Below are 17,045 nucleotides of genomic sequence, written 5' to 3'. Positions count from 1 at the left end.
GGGGGGGGGCAGTTGTGCCAGATATTTTTCTTTATCATGCCTCTGCAGTTCTGATCCGCATAGTCGACTGGGAGAAAGGAAGAAGCAGTGGGTCCGATTAGAGGAGACTCTCGTGGCAGGGGATTTGTTAACGCTACTCTGGGTACCTCCTGGATCCCGACCGGTATCCACCTCCCTTCCTTTGTTGACAGCCCACACTTTGAAACTGTGGGACCATTATGTTAATCGTCTGGCCTTATCGGCCTCTGTGGGCCCAATGACCCCTCTGTTTGGGAACCCGGCCTTTCCCCCTGCTCTGACAGGACCCTCTTTGGGTAGATGGACAAAAGCCTCCCAACGCAGGGTGCACTTGGCGCTCCAAGATCATGCCCCGGCAACAGATGCTCGCTCTGGTGCAGGCCCTGGAGATTGGTTAACAGAGGGACAGTTTAACTCTTTTGTTTCTGGGTATGGGTATACAGCGGTACTGCAGCCGTACAGTGTGGCAGTCTGGTGAGGCTGTGTTCCTTTGGTGAGACAACGAAGTGGTGGTTTCATCGAGCCGGCCAATGTGTCAGCAGGAGGGCTGCCCGCCGGAGGCTATGGAGAGCTGTGAAGATCAGTGGTGACAGAGATGTTTACGGCCAGGAGAGATGCTCGGTTCGTGCACGGAGCTGTCAAACTCTCAAGCACTAGACGGGTGAAGTCTTTTAAAGCGGCAACGCGTTTCAAAGTGTTGAACTTCTTTCTAAAGCCAGGGTGAGGGAGAAATGAAGTGGCGGGGAAACTTTTTAAATGGATGAGAGGGGAGGAGAAAACAAATATGTGGGCGTGACTGGTAAGGGGAGTGTCATGATGGACCTGTAAGAGAAAGAGGCGGTCCTAAAAAAAACCAGGGCACTGGATTGGAGGCAATTTTAAACATGCTAAGTGAAAAATAAAGATTATGGAGTCGCTTTGTGTGCTATGGGGGAGCCTTTTTTAAATGATAGTGCTGATTTCAATTTCTTCGTTCAGACCGTATGGGGACAGTGTATTCAGCTTGTATATCAGTACGCCTCCTGTTTACACAGCTGGCGGAATGTTTCTGATGGGGGTAGGAGGTTGGAGATTTGTTCTATGATAAATACCTGAAGAAGTTTTATGTATGTCTTTGCCATGTTTGAAAAGAAAGGGTCTGGGGACACTGTGTTCCGTATCCCCCTTTTCAATAAATCTTCTATGTTCCCCTATTCGTTTGAGTAGAGGGTGTATTGTGCGTCCTATGTAAAGGAGATCACAGGGGCACCTTAAATTATTATTATGGGTCAAGCTGAAGTAGGTGCCAGTTCTTTTTCAAAATAGATTCGATGGCTCTGTATCTGCTATTAAAAGGTGTGATAAACCGTACTGTGTTTTCTTGTGTTTGCTTTTCTCTTCTATGTTTTTCAGCTGTGTTTTTTTTTTTTTAGTAATCTAGTAGTCCTTCCTACATATTGTTGTCCACAAGGACATTCCAGAAGGTAAGTGACATATTGGCTAATACAGGAAATAAAATTCCTAATTTTAAATGTTTTATTATTAGTATTGGATCAAAAATGTTCAGTTTTCCTTCTCATTCCTGTAGTCCTACAGCCAATACAACTTCTACAGGGGGAGAAAGCAATTCCTTCAAATAAAGCGACAGTATGTTTGGGTGGTTCCAAAACATTTTTAGTCAATTTATCCCTCACAGTACGGGCATGCCTATAAATAATAATTCTAGGTTTAACAGAAAGCAGTGATCCCAAAATGTGATCTTTTCTTAAAATATTCCAATGGTTTTTTTTTTAAATGCATTCTATCACATTATGTTGTACTGAATAATCTGTAATAAAATAAATGGGGAATACATCATTATTTTTTTTTCTTTTTTGGGTGTAAAAAGTTGTTAAATTTTCACTATTTCCTCTCTCACTTTAAAAATCTTATCAGAATCATAGCCCTTTTCTAAAAATCTTCTTTCTTGTAATCTTCCAGATTGTGTTATTTAATCTTGTAGTCTAGTACAATTAAGTTTAATTCATGCACATTGCCTTTTTGGTTTGGCATTTATCTAATTAGTGTGATGGAAACTGCCTATAGGGATATAACCATTTTTGTCTGTTGTTTTAAAATATGTTTTCAAGGTCTAAAAAGTGGATATTGTTCTTCGACTGCTATTACTTGTCAAACAATATCTCTCCAATCAGGCGCACATAACCAACGGCCATAAAAATCCAATTAATGGTGGACAACAGTATATATACACTGAGTGGCCAGATTATTATGACCACCCCATCAGTACTTCGTTGGGCCACCTTTTGCCTTCAATACTGCGGCGATTCTTCTTGGCATTGACTCCACGATATGTTGAAAGGTGATGCGAGGAATCTGACACCATGCCTGATGAATAGTTCTGTGACATTTGATGGTCGTGGAACTAGCTGCCTGATGGCTCTTTCAACTTCGTCCCACAATTGATAAACGTGATTCATCAGACCACATGACTTTTTTCCAATGCTCGACTGTCCAATCCTTGTGTTCCTGTGCGAATTGGAGACGTTTTATCTTGTTAACTGCAGACAGCAAAGGTGTTCGAACAGGCCTTCGGCTTCCATATCCCATACGATGCAGTGTACGGCAAACAGTGCATTCAGAGATCATTTGAGAGGATCCCTGATTAAGATCTGCAGTAATTTGATGCATTGTTGTCCTTCTGTTGTCTTGTACCAGTCTTGCCACTCTCCGTTCTGCCCTAAAATTGACTAGTCGCTGACGGCCACAATTCGCACGTTCAGATCCAGATTTTCAGCTGACAGTCCAGTCTTTAAACACTTTAACAACAGCTGCTCTTGAACATTTAACGAATTCTGCTGTTTTGCTGATACTCACTCCATGGCTCCAAGTGCCAACAATCATCACACATTCAAAGGATGTTAAATCACGTCGTTTACCCATATCTTCAGAAAAAAATCACTTCTACTGTCGTGGTAAACAACCTGCTTCCCTATTTATAATGGTCTGGCCCTCTAGCAACTTCAGCGCGAAATTATAGCTAATTTGCCTACAAACGTCAGGTGGTCATAATAATCTGGCCACTCAGTGTATAGCTAATGCATTATAGCTTCAGTAAGGTCTGCCATCTTTTGTGAGCATCCTGGACGAAACATGTCAAGGGGTGGACCTTGCTGAGGCTATTCTGATCCGGACGTCTGTGACTAGTGAGAGTCTGGGGAGCATTGTCTTTTACTGTACCATTTGCTGGCTAATTTTAAACATACTGCATGTGAGTAGGACTTTTTTATTCTAATTAAAGCTTGTTAAGTTCATACTACACGATGAGCGATTTCTTTCTTTTTTAATATGGCATATTTATTGAGATTTATAAACTGCTAAGTTTGAAATATTTCATGCACTTTAATTGGAACTTGTTGGATATAGACATTGTAAGGGAAAGAAAACATTTTTGTTTGGTAGCGCAGTGCACTTTCACATTTATCATGACTCTTATGTTGACCAAGTCCCCTGCACCAACAAGACATCCAGCACCCCTATGAGAATCTGCGCTAGGATGAGAAAATAATTATGCCAACTCCAGGGTAAGATTACTGAGCCACCAGGTCAGAAAAAAACTTCATTGTTTTGTTCAAAAACTAAACCAAGCTGTCCTTCAAAGACTGAATACAGAGAAGGGGGCTGGACGGGCTCCAAACAAACTAAACAGCTACAAAGGAGGCTAGCAACAGGCCCAGGATTCTCATTCAAAAAGCAAAGTCAGTCGGCTCCTGGACAGAAAAGGAAAAGCCCTACCTCGGAAAAACTAAAGTTGCTCTGAAGGAAGAAACACTCCTCTTGAGCTAGGTCAAGGACAAGCCCCATATTATCCAGTGTTAAGTTGGATCCAGTGCTGACATCCGAATACTTAAGGTCACAACAAAGCACTTTAAGGCCTAGATAGTCTTTAGTACATAGTCGGCAACAACCTGTACTAACTGTCCTCTCATTAGAGGGTCACCCAACTATCCCGCAATGGGAATGCCCTGGGAGCATAACAAGGCCAGCATAGGAGCTAGCACCATTGACAACACTCAGTGTATGACAGATAGGCCAAAAGGTATGACTACAGTTGACAGATCAGGGGGCCCACAGCAAAACAGTGACATGCTGTAAGAGACACATGAAAAGTGTGAAGACTGATGTCCAAAGAGGTTAAAAAGATTCCCTGAAGAAGGGGAGCTATGGCAGACCTAGCCTATTCCTTGCAGAATTATGGGTCTGATGAAGGGTTTGCCTTGCCACCTAGCCTGGCTATGTTGCTAGAATGTTAAACATAGGTTTAGTTTAGTCTCATAAGCCAGCAATCCCGATCTATTGCGTAGGCGCGGGCGGGTAGTTCTATTTTCTTTGGTCTATGTAGAGTTCCATTTAAGGTGTTGAGATGTGGAGAAGGCAGAGAGAGTACTCTTTCCCTTAGCTAAATGAGCCTTAGCCTCTAACTGAAAAGGTTGCCCCCATTTGGGGCCCAGTTGTGTTCATTTTGTTCTCCCAGTTTTGGTTCTTTGTGGGCACGGTTTTTAGCCTGGTCACTTCTAAGCTACCCTGGGATTCTTAATTCCCTAAGTTCTCTCAACATGGAGCGATGTCCTTCATGACATGTCTGCTAGTCTTGCAGATGTCCGGTTCTGATGCCTGGGTTCGGGATCTGGTTTCCAGGGGCTGCTAGCAAGGGTTCTACTGTTTGCCCAAACCTTGCTTCACCTCATCTGACTGTCTTTCACGGTGGGCTGTGGTCCCTGTCCGAGAAGGTTACCTGTTGCTATTTATATTTGCAGGGTCTAAGCCTGGCGGACAGCACTGATGTCCACAGAGGTTTTAACCTACCAGAGGAAATAAGATTTAGGAAAGAATGCAGTGAAAACACATGGAGATCGTACCACTGGTGCACCCACCACAGACATTGCTGATCATTCATTAGGTGAAACAGTCTAAAAGCTGTTAAAGCAGCTGGACTCTGGAGAAAAGACTTTAGGGGTCCCCTAGTCTCTACACAGGACACCTGGGAAGAGTGTGTGCCTCAGAGGAGTCAGAAATCGTAGGGCATCTAAAAGACCCGAGACAGGAGCCGCACTAATAGAAACTATGGGCTGCTACATTATTGCAAGCTGGAATGTAGAGCAGCATAAGGGAAGATAAACACCCAAGCCTGGGAGCTATGGAAAGTGCCTGCGACTCTGCAGAAACAACCTCATTCGGCAAGGAGTTGGCAGGCAGAGTCACTATTGCGATTAAAAAAACACCCAAATTAAGTAAGGGGAGAGGGTCAAGATAGTATATACACATCTAAACATGCTAAACTCAATTGTGCATTGTCAGAAGGAACTGAAAGCAGGACATGCAGACTGCAGGAATACATGAAAACAACTGCCAGCAATAGAGAAAAGGAAAGAGACCAACAGTATATACATATCCAGGAAGGGAGGATGAATAAACACACTCACCTTCTCCTGGATCCACATTGCATAGCAGCAGTACAAAAAGGAGGTCCATGATCCTCTAATTCCCAAAAGCTGAGACGACCCCTCCTGCACCCAGAAGTTTCAGAAGGTGGACAGAATAGTGCATGAAAAAGCAAAGGCCCACAGCAGACAGGGCAGCCACTATGGGCTTAATGTAGACCTCAAAGCCACGGCCTCAATTACCAGCCAGCCTGATCACATGGAGCACAATCTCACGGGAGGGACTCAGGGGACGGAAACACCTCAGGCCACACTAAGCAAAGCCAGTAGCAGCTAGTTTCTCATATTAGGCTGACGTGTGCTCTGCTGATTGCCTGGGCAGGAGATCCATGCTGCCATCAGCAATATAAAGGCCGCAAATAGCTTGAGAGGAAAGCCTGTCTGGTAAAACATGGACTTCTTCACTTCTGCCTCCAGAAGATAGCACAACACGCATGGAAGTACGTCACAAAAGGGCGTAAGTGACATCATGTAAGGGCACAAGTGGTGTCTCTAAGGGCACAGCCCAATCTAAACCTGGAGGCCACGATATTTGACCACAGGAGGCTACAAAATCACGTCCTCAATTGCTGCACGACCTGACTGCATGGCACAGAACCTGCAGCCAGGCCCCCAGTAACTCCTCACCGCTAGGCTAAGGAAAGTCTGGGCACTGCTTAACCTGTCCGGGGGCACTGTGACTGGCTGTATAGTACCACCAGTTACGTGTACCCCATGCCCATAATATACAGATGGACACGTAATAAAGGGGAACAGCGTGGCGCTTCAATTCACCCAAAATAGAATTAGGAGAGAAAAGTGCATACTCACCAACTACACCTACTACCATAGCATGGGTGCTGTCCGCCAGGGGGACACTATGGCAGAGCAACAAGTCACTCACTCATATGTGCCCCATGTGAGAAAATCTCACGAGTTTCCCTAGGATCAAGAATAGGGCTGTTGCAGCTGAACCCGCATGTAGCTAAGAATCTGCATGCATTCGATTCGATGGCTGAGCTGGGGGGGCTACAAGGATCTATAATATCTAGCTTGTCACCTAGCTCAGCTTTTGATTAAAGGTCTTGAAGACTCAAAACACTGAAACCAAAAATAAAAATACCCTACATAAGAAAAAGGAAACTAAGATTCCTAGCACAGTGCTTAGGTCCTTACACCTTGACACTAAGCCACAAAATGGGCTGCCTCTAGCTGTTGGGGGGTTTGGCCACCATCTGGGGCCACCCCTAGGCTGTATTTTTTTTTGCCTGGTGTCCTGCTCTTTAAGGTGGAGCTATAACCCAATGGTCACAGATTCAAGATCTCCACTGTGTCCTTCAATGAACAAAAGAGAAATGTCCATATACTTACATTGGTCCAGCTTGGCACAAAGTAAGTATAAATAAATGACCACTGGCAGGGCCACATGGATCGGCGGTCTAAGGTCCTGTGAGTCATAATTTCCTATCCAATGTATAGGATGTTTACAATGCTGAAGGATATTTCATTGCAGAAGTGGAGGAGACAGGCTGCAGGCACCGGTCTAACAGCCAGCCAGCTGCGAGATTCAGGTAACATAATGTCCCAAGATGAAAACAAGCACTTAACCCTAGCAGTGCAGGGGTAGCCCCACTGCAAGGGTTAAGTGCTCAATTTAATTTAGGGTTGAAATTAAAAAAATGGAGGCTGGCTCCACTCTATGAAGGAACAATGGTGCCACCATTGGACAGCAACATTGTCAACCTGAGGGTAGTGTTAGATGCAGTAGCAGATTGAGATGGACTTGACTAACAAATTATCCTGACCTCCAGCTAACATTTTTTTAGATAAGACCAACAATTTTTTTTTTCATTCTGGTATAAAGGTTGTACATAAATGAATAAAAGCTAATTATTGTAAGCACCCATCAGTGTTAAATGGTCTCAACCCTCTAACTGCCACTTTTGCTGGACAGTTTGGTCTGTCAAAGGAAATTGAAAAGTAACATATTTACTGGCTAGATCACCAAGTGAAAATAACGAAAAAAAAAGCCTAAACAAAATAATGCAGCCACCACATCTAAGAGCTGGTAAGCTGCAATAAATTAAATTTTTGGTTTTAGAAACACTTTAAATTTTAATAACATATAACTAGTAACTTGATATTCCAGAACAAAACTATGTTAACTTACAAAGCAACTTATTTTTCAAGTTGACTGGCTGCAGAGGCTTAATTTCCCCATCATCAGGAGCTCCATATTCTGCACAGAAAAATGTTAAGAAAAAATTAAGATACATTTCAATTAATTAAGATGCACAACACAATTGCTACATAACCCATTTGGAATGTAATGTTATTATGTTATTATTGATTAAGTATCCACTGTCAAGAGTACTCTGTCATTCACAATTCTCAGAATTATTATCCCCCTGACCAGTATCTGGCTCTCATGTTTGCACTGGCTCAGAGGTCAGCATACAGCCTGAAGTTAAGTTACATGCATTCTCAGCTGTGTACTGCATTAGGAGTGTAAAAATATGGTCTCATTCTCACAGGTCTCCTATATTTGTTTTACTTTTACAAAGAAGGAATTGATCTGGGAGGTATAGTTTTGTTTTCATATTCAGAATGTACATTTGTTTACATAAAAATGGCACTTGGATGTTCCATACAGACATTAGATGTTCCATACAGACATTACAAACTCCCTTCGCACTGCATTTACATGCATTTAGACACATTCAAAAGAACTAATCTGCCCCTGGAAACAAGATTTCAATTTTTTCTACATGCAGTTGAACTGAATACACCAGAATGCAAGTAAATGCGCATTGTGCATTATACTGTATAGTTACATAGTTGTTATGGTTGAAAAAAGACTCAGGTCCATCCAGTTCAGTGTGTGTGTGCGTATACAGGTGTCACTAGAAATTTCCATACCCACTGACATCTAGACATTTTTTTAATGTGTCTATACTCTCTACCCAGGCAAGAGTGTTCCATTACTTTACTGCTCTGAAAGTAAAGAATCCCCAATGCAACTGAGGTTAAACCTCATTTGCTCCAAACTCAGGTGGCCTGTTTTTTTTTAAGGATCTTATGATTTCTTAAACGCCTCTTCTTCAGAGTGAATAAGTTCGATTTCTGTAATCTTTCCTCATAACGTATGTCCTCAAACTCTTGCAAGTTCAAAGACATCCTTCCTATAGATCGTTGTCCAAAACTGAACCACATACTCTACCAGGACCCCAAATCCTTTTCCATCTCTGATTTCCCCAGTGGAACTTGCATGCATATTTTTAGCACCTAAATGCATAACTTTACATTTTCAATATCGAACCACATTTGACATTTAGGTGCCCACTCCCCTATTTTATTAAGGTATTCCTGTAATAATGCTATGTTTTGTGATCAGTTTATTACCCTACATATTTTAGTATCATCAGCAAATACCAAAAGTAAACTGGTTAATCTGTATTGGCACTAAGACAGAGACCTAGTGCACCTCACTCGCAACCCGTGATAATTTGGAAAAGGAACCATTTATTGATACTCTTTACCTGTTCCTGCAACCAGTTCTCTATCAATTTACACACCATTTCATCAATGCCCATAGACCGTAGTCTGTAAAGTAAGCGTATATGGGGTACTGTAACGAATGATTTAGCAAAATTTAGATAAGACTACATCCACTGGCCTTCCTCCATTCAGATGCGCTAATCACTCAATTATATTATTTAAAATCATTACATACATTTACATGTGTTTAGAAATATCCTATAAATGCATATAATTGCATGTATCGCATTTCTCGTGTGAAAATCTGTTGCAATGTTGGTTCTATTTATAACCAATTTGCAAAAGCTATTCACCCTACAAATGTTTCTTAACGCTCGTTCTGTGCGAATACTCAAAGATGAACCTTCTATATATTTTAAAAAACAGTGGCTCGGCCACATCTTGAGTATGTGGTTTATTTTCGGTCACCAATCCACAGAAAGGATATCCTTGAGCTAGAGAGATTCCAGCTAGGGCAACAAAGCTAATGAAGGGGTTAAAAGATCTAAACTTTGAGGAAAGACTGCAAGCATTAAACTTGTTCACTCTTAATATTAATGGGATTCTGTGAGAGCTATAACATTGTGGAACTCCCTTCCACAGACAGTGGTTTCAGCTTAGAGTATGGTATCATTCAAGACCTGTCTAAATATTTTCTCAGAGAGCAAGATATACAGGAGGTACAGGTAATCTTAGTAGTTCACACTCAAAAACAAACACACACAACCACATAGGTTGAATTCAATGGACCGGTGTCTTTATTCAACCTTAACAACTATGTAACTATTTTCCTTTCAGGTCGAATGTATATAATGTAATACTGCATTATGACCAATGAATGGAGCTGAGGAACATAAGAAATAAGTACTATTCACTGTAGCCAGCACTATTTCTTCTACGATTTTAAAAACTCATACAGCATTTTATTTGGACACCGGTCCCTCTAAAGGTACTTACTGCATGTGCCTAGTTACTTGGGGGTGAGTGACAGAAAAATGGGTTCATACATTATGCATGTATGGTGATATTATTTAGCTGTCCTTAACACACCGCATAGATGCTGCACTGCCTCATATAACTCAAGGTAATTAAACTACTAACCTTTACTTTAAGTTATTCCTACATAATTTGTATTTCTGCCAATGCCTATAAAGTGTGCTTTTATAAAAGCCTAAAGACTTTGGGATGCCCAATGTAAAAGAAATTCATAGTGTCCTAATTCCATTACAAGTCAAACATGCAAATAATGATTTATATCTTATCATTTCATTTTTAATTATACATATAACTAAATAATAATGTTTATGTAAAACAATTAACCTCTCCCATTTGGTACATTTTGGCCTGTTAAATATACCATTATAAGCATTTTGTTATATCTTGTTCCAATACACACATCACCACTCCGATTCCCTATTTGACACCCCACCCTGCGAGAGCCTCCTACGTCCAGGTAATTGAGCTTGTTCACACTCCAGCTTCATTGGCAGAACAATGAAAAATACGGCACACCATGCATGCCACCGAATAAAGTCTTTATTAGTGTTTCTCTGTCCTGGTCATGTTAATACTCCCCGCCATGCAGCCGCACACCGCTAACGCATTTCCCACTTTGGACTTTATCATAGAGATGGCCATCTCCATTTTGTTATATCTGTTCCATAAGGGAAGAAAAGCAGTACACAGGATAAAGGCAAACACAACAAAGCAAAGGCGAGTACAAACATCCTATTTTCCATTCATTGAAGGACACCACTGGATCTTTAGATAGAAGTAGTAGCATTCTGGTAGACCTCAGCAGATCCATCCGTAGTGCCCCACCAAAGACAGCATTTATGAAAGATATCCTGATGAAGGGACCACTCTCCCTGACCTAGACTCTTATGGCTCAGATAGTCCACCTGTCCGCCAGTTTTCCACCCCTCGGATGTGAAAGGAGGGCAGGGCCAAAATGTGTCTTTCTGGATCTCAGTCACTCACATGGCCATGGCATTGTCCACAGGGCCCTGAGCCAACAAGTGGCCCAACACTCCCCTCAAGCCAGTCAGTCTGGCTTTCATTGTGACACTCTGCATTTGCAGAGGCAGGAAGGACTTTCTGCACAGTAACATTGGTGAATGAATGCAGAAGCCTGGTATGACGCTGTGCAAAGACAACTGCTTCAAAGGAGGCCATCATGAGTCCCAGAAACTGCACAGAGGTGCAGATGAAAGCTGCCTGACGAGTGCACAGCAGGTAAACATGGGATTGAAGATTCAGAACTTTCTCTGAGGCAAGAAAAACTCTGTCCACTCTGGTGTCTACAGTCAGGCCCAGGTATTCCAATCAAAGAGACGCCCTCCAGAGCATTTGCATCTGTTTAGATATATTGACCCAGGTCCAAGTTCCTTGAAACTGTTGTCAAAGGTATGTCCTTCTTTGCTTTGTTTGTTCTGTTTACACCACTGATTCAATGCAGCTTCCAATTGTTAGCTATTACTTCAGTTTTTATAACATTATATTCTGTTATGAATAAAATGTTTGCACTTAACTTGATATTTCTGTGATTATGGATCAACTATCATTTATATTTAGGATGTAGAGATAAAAGAGGGCATCATTACTGTATTCTATGTAAATATATTTTAATACATTTTTGCAGAGGGATTATAGAATAAGTTTTACATAGTTACATGGTTGTTAGGGTTAAAAAAGACATAGGCCCATGCAGTCCAACCTATGTGTGCATGTGTATGAGTCACTAAAAGTACCCATAGCCATATAGTGTTCATTGAGGAAGGCATCTGAAGGTTTCTTGAATGAGTCTATATTCTCGGCTGTTTTATGTATTTGTGATTTTATGCATTTCATGTATTCAGAAAGTATTCTGCCCTATGAATTAGAACATCTTAAATGCCATGTGCATGTCTAGCTTGGTTCCTAAACCCCCCAGTGAGCTTTTTAAGAATTGTGTTATAGTTAAATTCTGGGTTACTTTATATTTTTACTTGTTTACTAATATAGTTTGATATACATGATTTTCTTTAAATTATAGTGTCATATTGCATATACATGTTCATTTCTCTTTACCCTGATTAAGGGGGATTTTTTGCTTGGATCCAAGTCTTCCGTCCAGTAGATATTTAAAATGACATTAAACCTTGCTCTTTTTTATTTGTATGGAAAGGAGGCACAGATGGTATGCAGATATGTTGTTCTGTTATAAATTATTTTTTTCAATTCCTCGTTTACTAGTGGGTCCCTGCATCACCGTCTCCCCCGCCCCCTGCATGGGTGCCTCCATAAGCGGCTGCTGTGGAGGCACCCGTGCGTACGCGTTTCCGGCTGTGCACGCAGTAGCTGTGTGCGTCCATAGAGGTTGTTTAGCGGCAGAAAGAGCCTATGGCTCCTCTGCCCTCAATCTCCTCCCCCGCAACCAGGAAGTTCGTAATGAAAGATTGCTTTAAGGATCGGCTGTGGTGACAAGCGACGCTGACAGGTAAGTGTGGGGGGACAGGGGACACAGAAAGGTACTGGACATTTTTTACCTAGATGCAGACAATGCATTAAGGTAAAAAATGCTGTGCCTATAATACTACTTTAAGATTTGCATTTTAGTCAAATTCTTGGTTACTTATATATCTTAAAATTATTCACTTCAAATTTTGAGTATCGCTTATATATGTTTGTTTGTCTTTAGCCCTGATTAAGGGGAATTTTTGGCCCCTCAAACACATTGGCTGCTTCCCATTCTCTTTTTCATTCACATGAATAAAAAAAAATACAATTTTGGATTTCCGAGACATTTGTTTTGGTGCTCATTTCTGATTTGATTACAGGTACATTCTTGGATGTCTGATCCGCTGGCTAGCATATGAGCCATTATAGACATAGAAGGACAACTACCGAGACAGACAGCCAAGAGACAAACTGACCCAAATAAAGATTAGCCTTACAAACATATTTGAGATCCTGATCCAGCTGGTCCACGAACTCAACATATGCAGAAAAAAACTTGCTCTGAAACAAAAGTTTAACCGATGGGGTAAAGGTTTGCATAACTAGAGCAAAATCAAGCCCCAGTCTAATCAGGGCTCCAGCAACTGTGTTCATTCAACGAGTAACATTGTTATCCTTCCAATCTGATGGATCCCTGAAGGAAGGAGATTCCTCAACAGGCATAGACGTGGCTTTATTAAGCTTGGAAATCGGAGGGTCCACTACCTTTGGGGAACACCATTTTTTTAATTTGTAATTCTTTATTTAGTCAAAATATAAGAATCCATACAAAAATTACTTTAACCACCTCCCGTCCATGGCCGTTCCTGAACGAGTGGGGAAACTGTTATAAATGTAAACAGCCAGCGATGGCTGTTTACATTCAAATGATCAAGCATCTCTAGAGACGCCTGATCGCTTGTAGTAGCTGCGGGTGTGCGCCCCCCCGTACCTCCATTGACGCCGCCGCAGCCGGTCCCCAGATTCGTGGTGCCCGGTGCAGCTGGGAACGGCGCGGCAACTCTGTTACTGGAGATCAAAGGAAGTTTAGTACACAATCTCACTTTGATCTCCTCTTCTGCCCCCGAATGCAGGAAGTGATGTATATTACATCACTTCCGCATTCCTCTGTCACTCTCCAGTACAGAAGCCGGAGAGAAGCTGATGAAGCAGATCTCTGCTTCATCAGCTTCTCTGGGGATCCCTAGGTGACATCAGGGGTTTCTATAAAGAGGGCCTGTTATTTGAATTGGCTATCACATAGGGGGTTTCTTAGCCCCCTATGTGACAGCAATAAAGTTAAGTGTAAAAAAAAGTTTAAAAAAATGAAAGCATAAAAAATTAAGCTTAAAAAAAAATAGTGACAAATAATTTTTTTTTTAAATAACACAATTTTTTTTAAAAGTCCCCCACCTCCCCACATACACATGCAAACATGCGTCGGGTGCCCCTATGTGGGAAAACAACGATTGCGCCAATTATGCCGCACATGTTACATATCGCCGCATACACTAAACTGATGAGCGGTAAAAGTGTCGCCTATGGCCAATTTTGGGTGTGGTCATTTTCTGCAATTTCGCGGGCGCGCCAAAATTTTATGGCTAGACATGTTTGGTGTCTATTTACCCGACATGACCCCGTATTTTATATTTTACCCAAAAATTGGGGTGATAATAAATGTTTCATAACATTTCATAGCGAAATGTTTTTAAAAAAAATTTTGTGTACTTTTTTTGTTATATAGTAAAAATTAAAATCCCCAGTGGTGATTAAATACCACCAAAAGAAAACTATCTGTCCCCAAAAAATGGTATAAAATTTGTTTAAGTACAGCGTTGCATGACTGAATAAACGTCAAAGTACTGCAGTGCTGAATACTGAAAAATGGCCTTCAAGTGGTTAAATACAATGTAAAACAGCAAAAAAAAGACTATCACATTCCATACATTGTGGGCTAACTCGAAAGCATGGATTCTTAAGATTTTCAGATTATTGAAAGTGCCACATAGGAAAAGTAGGAAAGAAGACCAAAAGCAAAAATAAAAAATTGAATTTACAACACAGAAGCAGCTGAAAGACTAAACATGGACATAAACATGCATGTGAGAGAAAAATAAATGTGAAACACAATACGGATAAACAGGTAGAAGGAGAGGGAAGAAAAGAGATGGGATATTATAATGGGCATCTCTGCCAGCGTGTAACAGACCTCACAGCAATCCAGTAACCCAAGTGTCTATGGGCCCATCAGAGGCAAGAAGGGTAGCGTAGTCCAGAGAGAAGACAAATTCTGTCCAGGTGAATCAGGTTTTGCAGAAATTATCGTTCGTCCCTTTGGACAACGCAATCAACTCTTTCATTCTCCAGATTTCATTCACTTTACTCAACCACATGCTTCTCGCCGCATTAATCATGTGAGGCAACACTGAGTGCAAATATGTTTTTTTTTGTAGCTCATTATGGTGCAGGAGAAAGAACAATGGAGTCATTGGAATCTCATGGTCCGCAAATATTTGCAATATGGTTCGTACTGCCCCTCAAAACGGTTGAAGTGGAGGGCGTTCCCAAAATACATGGAGTAAAGTTCCCCCCAGTTGACCACAGCACCAACAGTCACAGAAAAGCGAGGGCATTAGTCTATGAAGGGTAGCAGGAGAATGTAATAAAGAGATGTAAATATGAAATCTGAGCAGCTAAAATAGATTATGAAAAGCATATAGCCACAGTCAGTAAAAGAACCGCAAAAAATTCTACCAAACAGTAAAAAAGTAAGAAAAGAGCAGGCCGGCCCAATAAAAGATGAGAATGGGAGATTAATCACAAACAACAGGGAGAAGGCTGAGGTATCAAATTAATTTTTCTCCTCAGTATACACAGTATACATATAAGAATGCGAGTAGCTCAATGCTTAAAATACCACAGTGGTGGGGGGCGCATGCGCGGTGCGCTCGATGGCTGACGTGCTTTAGAGCCGCTCCTTACCTCGTCGGCATCTGGGGGGACAGCAGCACCGGCACCAGCGAACCTTCCGACCAACAGCACACACTGCCCGCTCAGGTATAATCCCAGCCATGGCCCCCACAGGCACCAAACCAAACAAGAAAGGCAAAAATCCTAGAGGCAGCATGACGGCTTCTGCAGCCAAGATGGCGCCGTCTCCCACACGCTCTCACACAGAGCCGAGGTCCTCCCCCTCTCGTTTCCTACACTCAGAGGGAGATAACACTGACAGCAGGGCAAGCTCTCCTTCCCCCACCAGAGAGCGATCTGGGCACAAAGAACTCCTGCAAAAAATCGACCGCATGCTGCAGAGGGCTCTACACAGCACATCTAAACAGATCACTGAAAAGCTGATAAAGGAGATTTTCGCGTGGGGCAAGATACCTAGCTCTATATGCATTTTTTAAGGTTACCTATTTGCAAATTTATAGCACTAACCCAGCTCTTTATTTGTGTTCACATATGTTTTCTGTTACAGCATAGCTGAAAATGGTCCCCAATGTTTGTGTGACTTTTCCAGCCTACCAGGGTGCTACGTCCCAATTTATGGGCAGAAACCCCTAACAGGTCATAACCACCAAAAACCCCCATTGTAGGGGACTTATGGCTGTTGGTTTTTAGAAAACACCCTCGGTGGCTGGAATTTGCACACTACTCTTTTCTCGGATTTAGTTGCCTTAATGCTGGTTCATAATGTAGGGAAAAAACACAAACAAGGGGCGCCTTTCCTGGTGCAGACAAATTTATTAAGATCAGAATAGAAGATAAATATAAAACATACTCACAAAATTCATGATAGAAGTATAAAAAGTGTATAAGTTAAGTCCATGGACCCAAGGTGAAGTCTATGAAAGCTGCACAGCCGTGTCTATGTGTCAGCAGGAGACTGTGTGCTGTAGGATGACGCGTTTCCGGGGTCACGCCCCCTTCATCAGATACAGACCTCCTCCGTCCCATGTGCTAGATAAAGAGGTGACTGGCCAATCGGCAAGTGTGCGGGAGCCCTGTCGGTTTAAACCGCAGCTGTTACAGGGTTTGTGTAACGATTCCTCCGTGGCTAAAGACATTGAGCCCTGTCCTGTGACTGACGGATAGCCCGTCATGGCGCTGGACCAATCATGAGAGGGCTATACGTGGGCTCGCCTGGAGGGAGTGGCCAATGTTAGCATCCAATCCACGAGGCAGAAAACCGAACATGCCAGGCATGTGATGAGCCCACCATAGTTATAAATGTCAGCACTCCAGGATTTGGTAGTGAATATAATGTGATGCTCATAGGGATGAGGTCAACTCTAGGCCCTCATTGAGACCTACCGGGTGTAGGCTATTTAGGGAATATATCCAAAAAGCCTCCCTGTGGCACAAACGCTTGAATCTTATACAATAGAGTTTGTCCTGACCCACAATTATTTTACCTTCTTAGACTCCTTTTATATACAGCTAAAAGGCACAGCCATGGGGGCCAGCTTTGCCCCAGCTATGTGAATCTACTGATGGGGCATTGGGAAGAGTCACGCATCTGGCGCAACAACCCCTTTGGGTCCAAACTGGTGTTGT

At 42.1% G+C, this 17,045-nt stretch overlaps 1 long non-coding RNA gene across 1 annotated transcript in view; it reads right to left on the bottom strand.

Annotated features, from left to right (window-relative positions):
- The window catches only part of LOC108801956, an 82,859-nt gene extending 75,126 nt beyond the window's left edge, over nucleotides 1–7,733 (bottom strand). The window contains exon 1 of the long non-coding RNA XR_001942187.1: nucleotides 7,645–7,733. This is a non-coding gene — a long non-coding RNA (uncharacterized LOC108801956). The remainder of the gene's footprint in view (nucleotides 1–7,644) is intronic.
- Nucleotides 7,734–17,045: the final 9,312 nt, after the last annotated feature.

Source organism: Nanorana parkeri, unplaced genomic scaffold, assembly GCF_000935625.1.
Source record: "Nanorana parkeri isolate BGI_ZX_2015 unplaced genomic scaffold, ASM93562v1 scaffold2580, whole genome shotgun sequence".
Lineage (NCBI taxonomy): Eukaryota > Metazoa > Chordata > Amphibia > Anura > Dicroglossidae > Nanorana > Nanorana parkeri.
The sequence above is the reverse complement of the archived record's forward strand: the minus strand, read 5'-3'. Positions and strand labels throughout refer to the sequence as shown.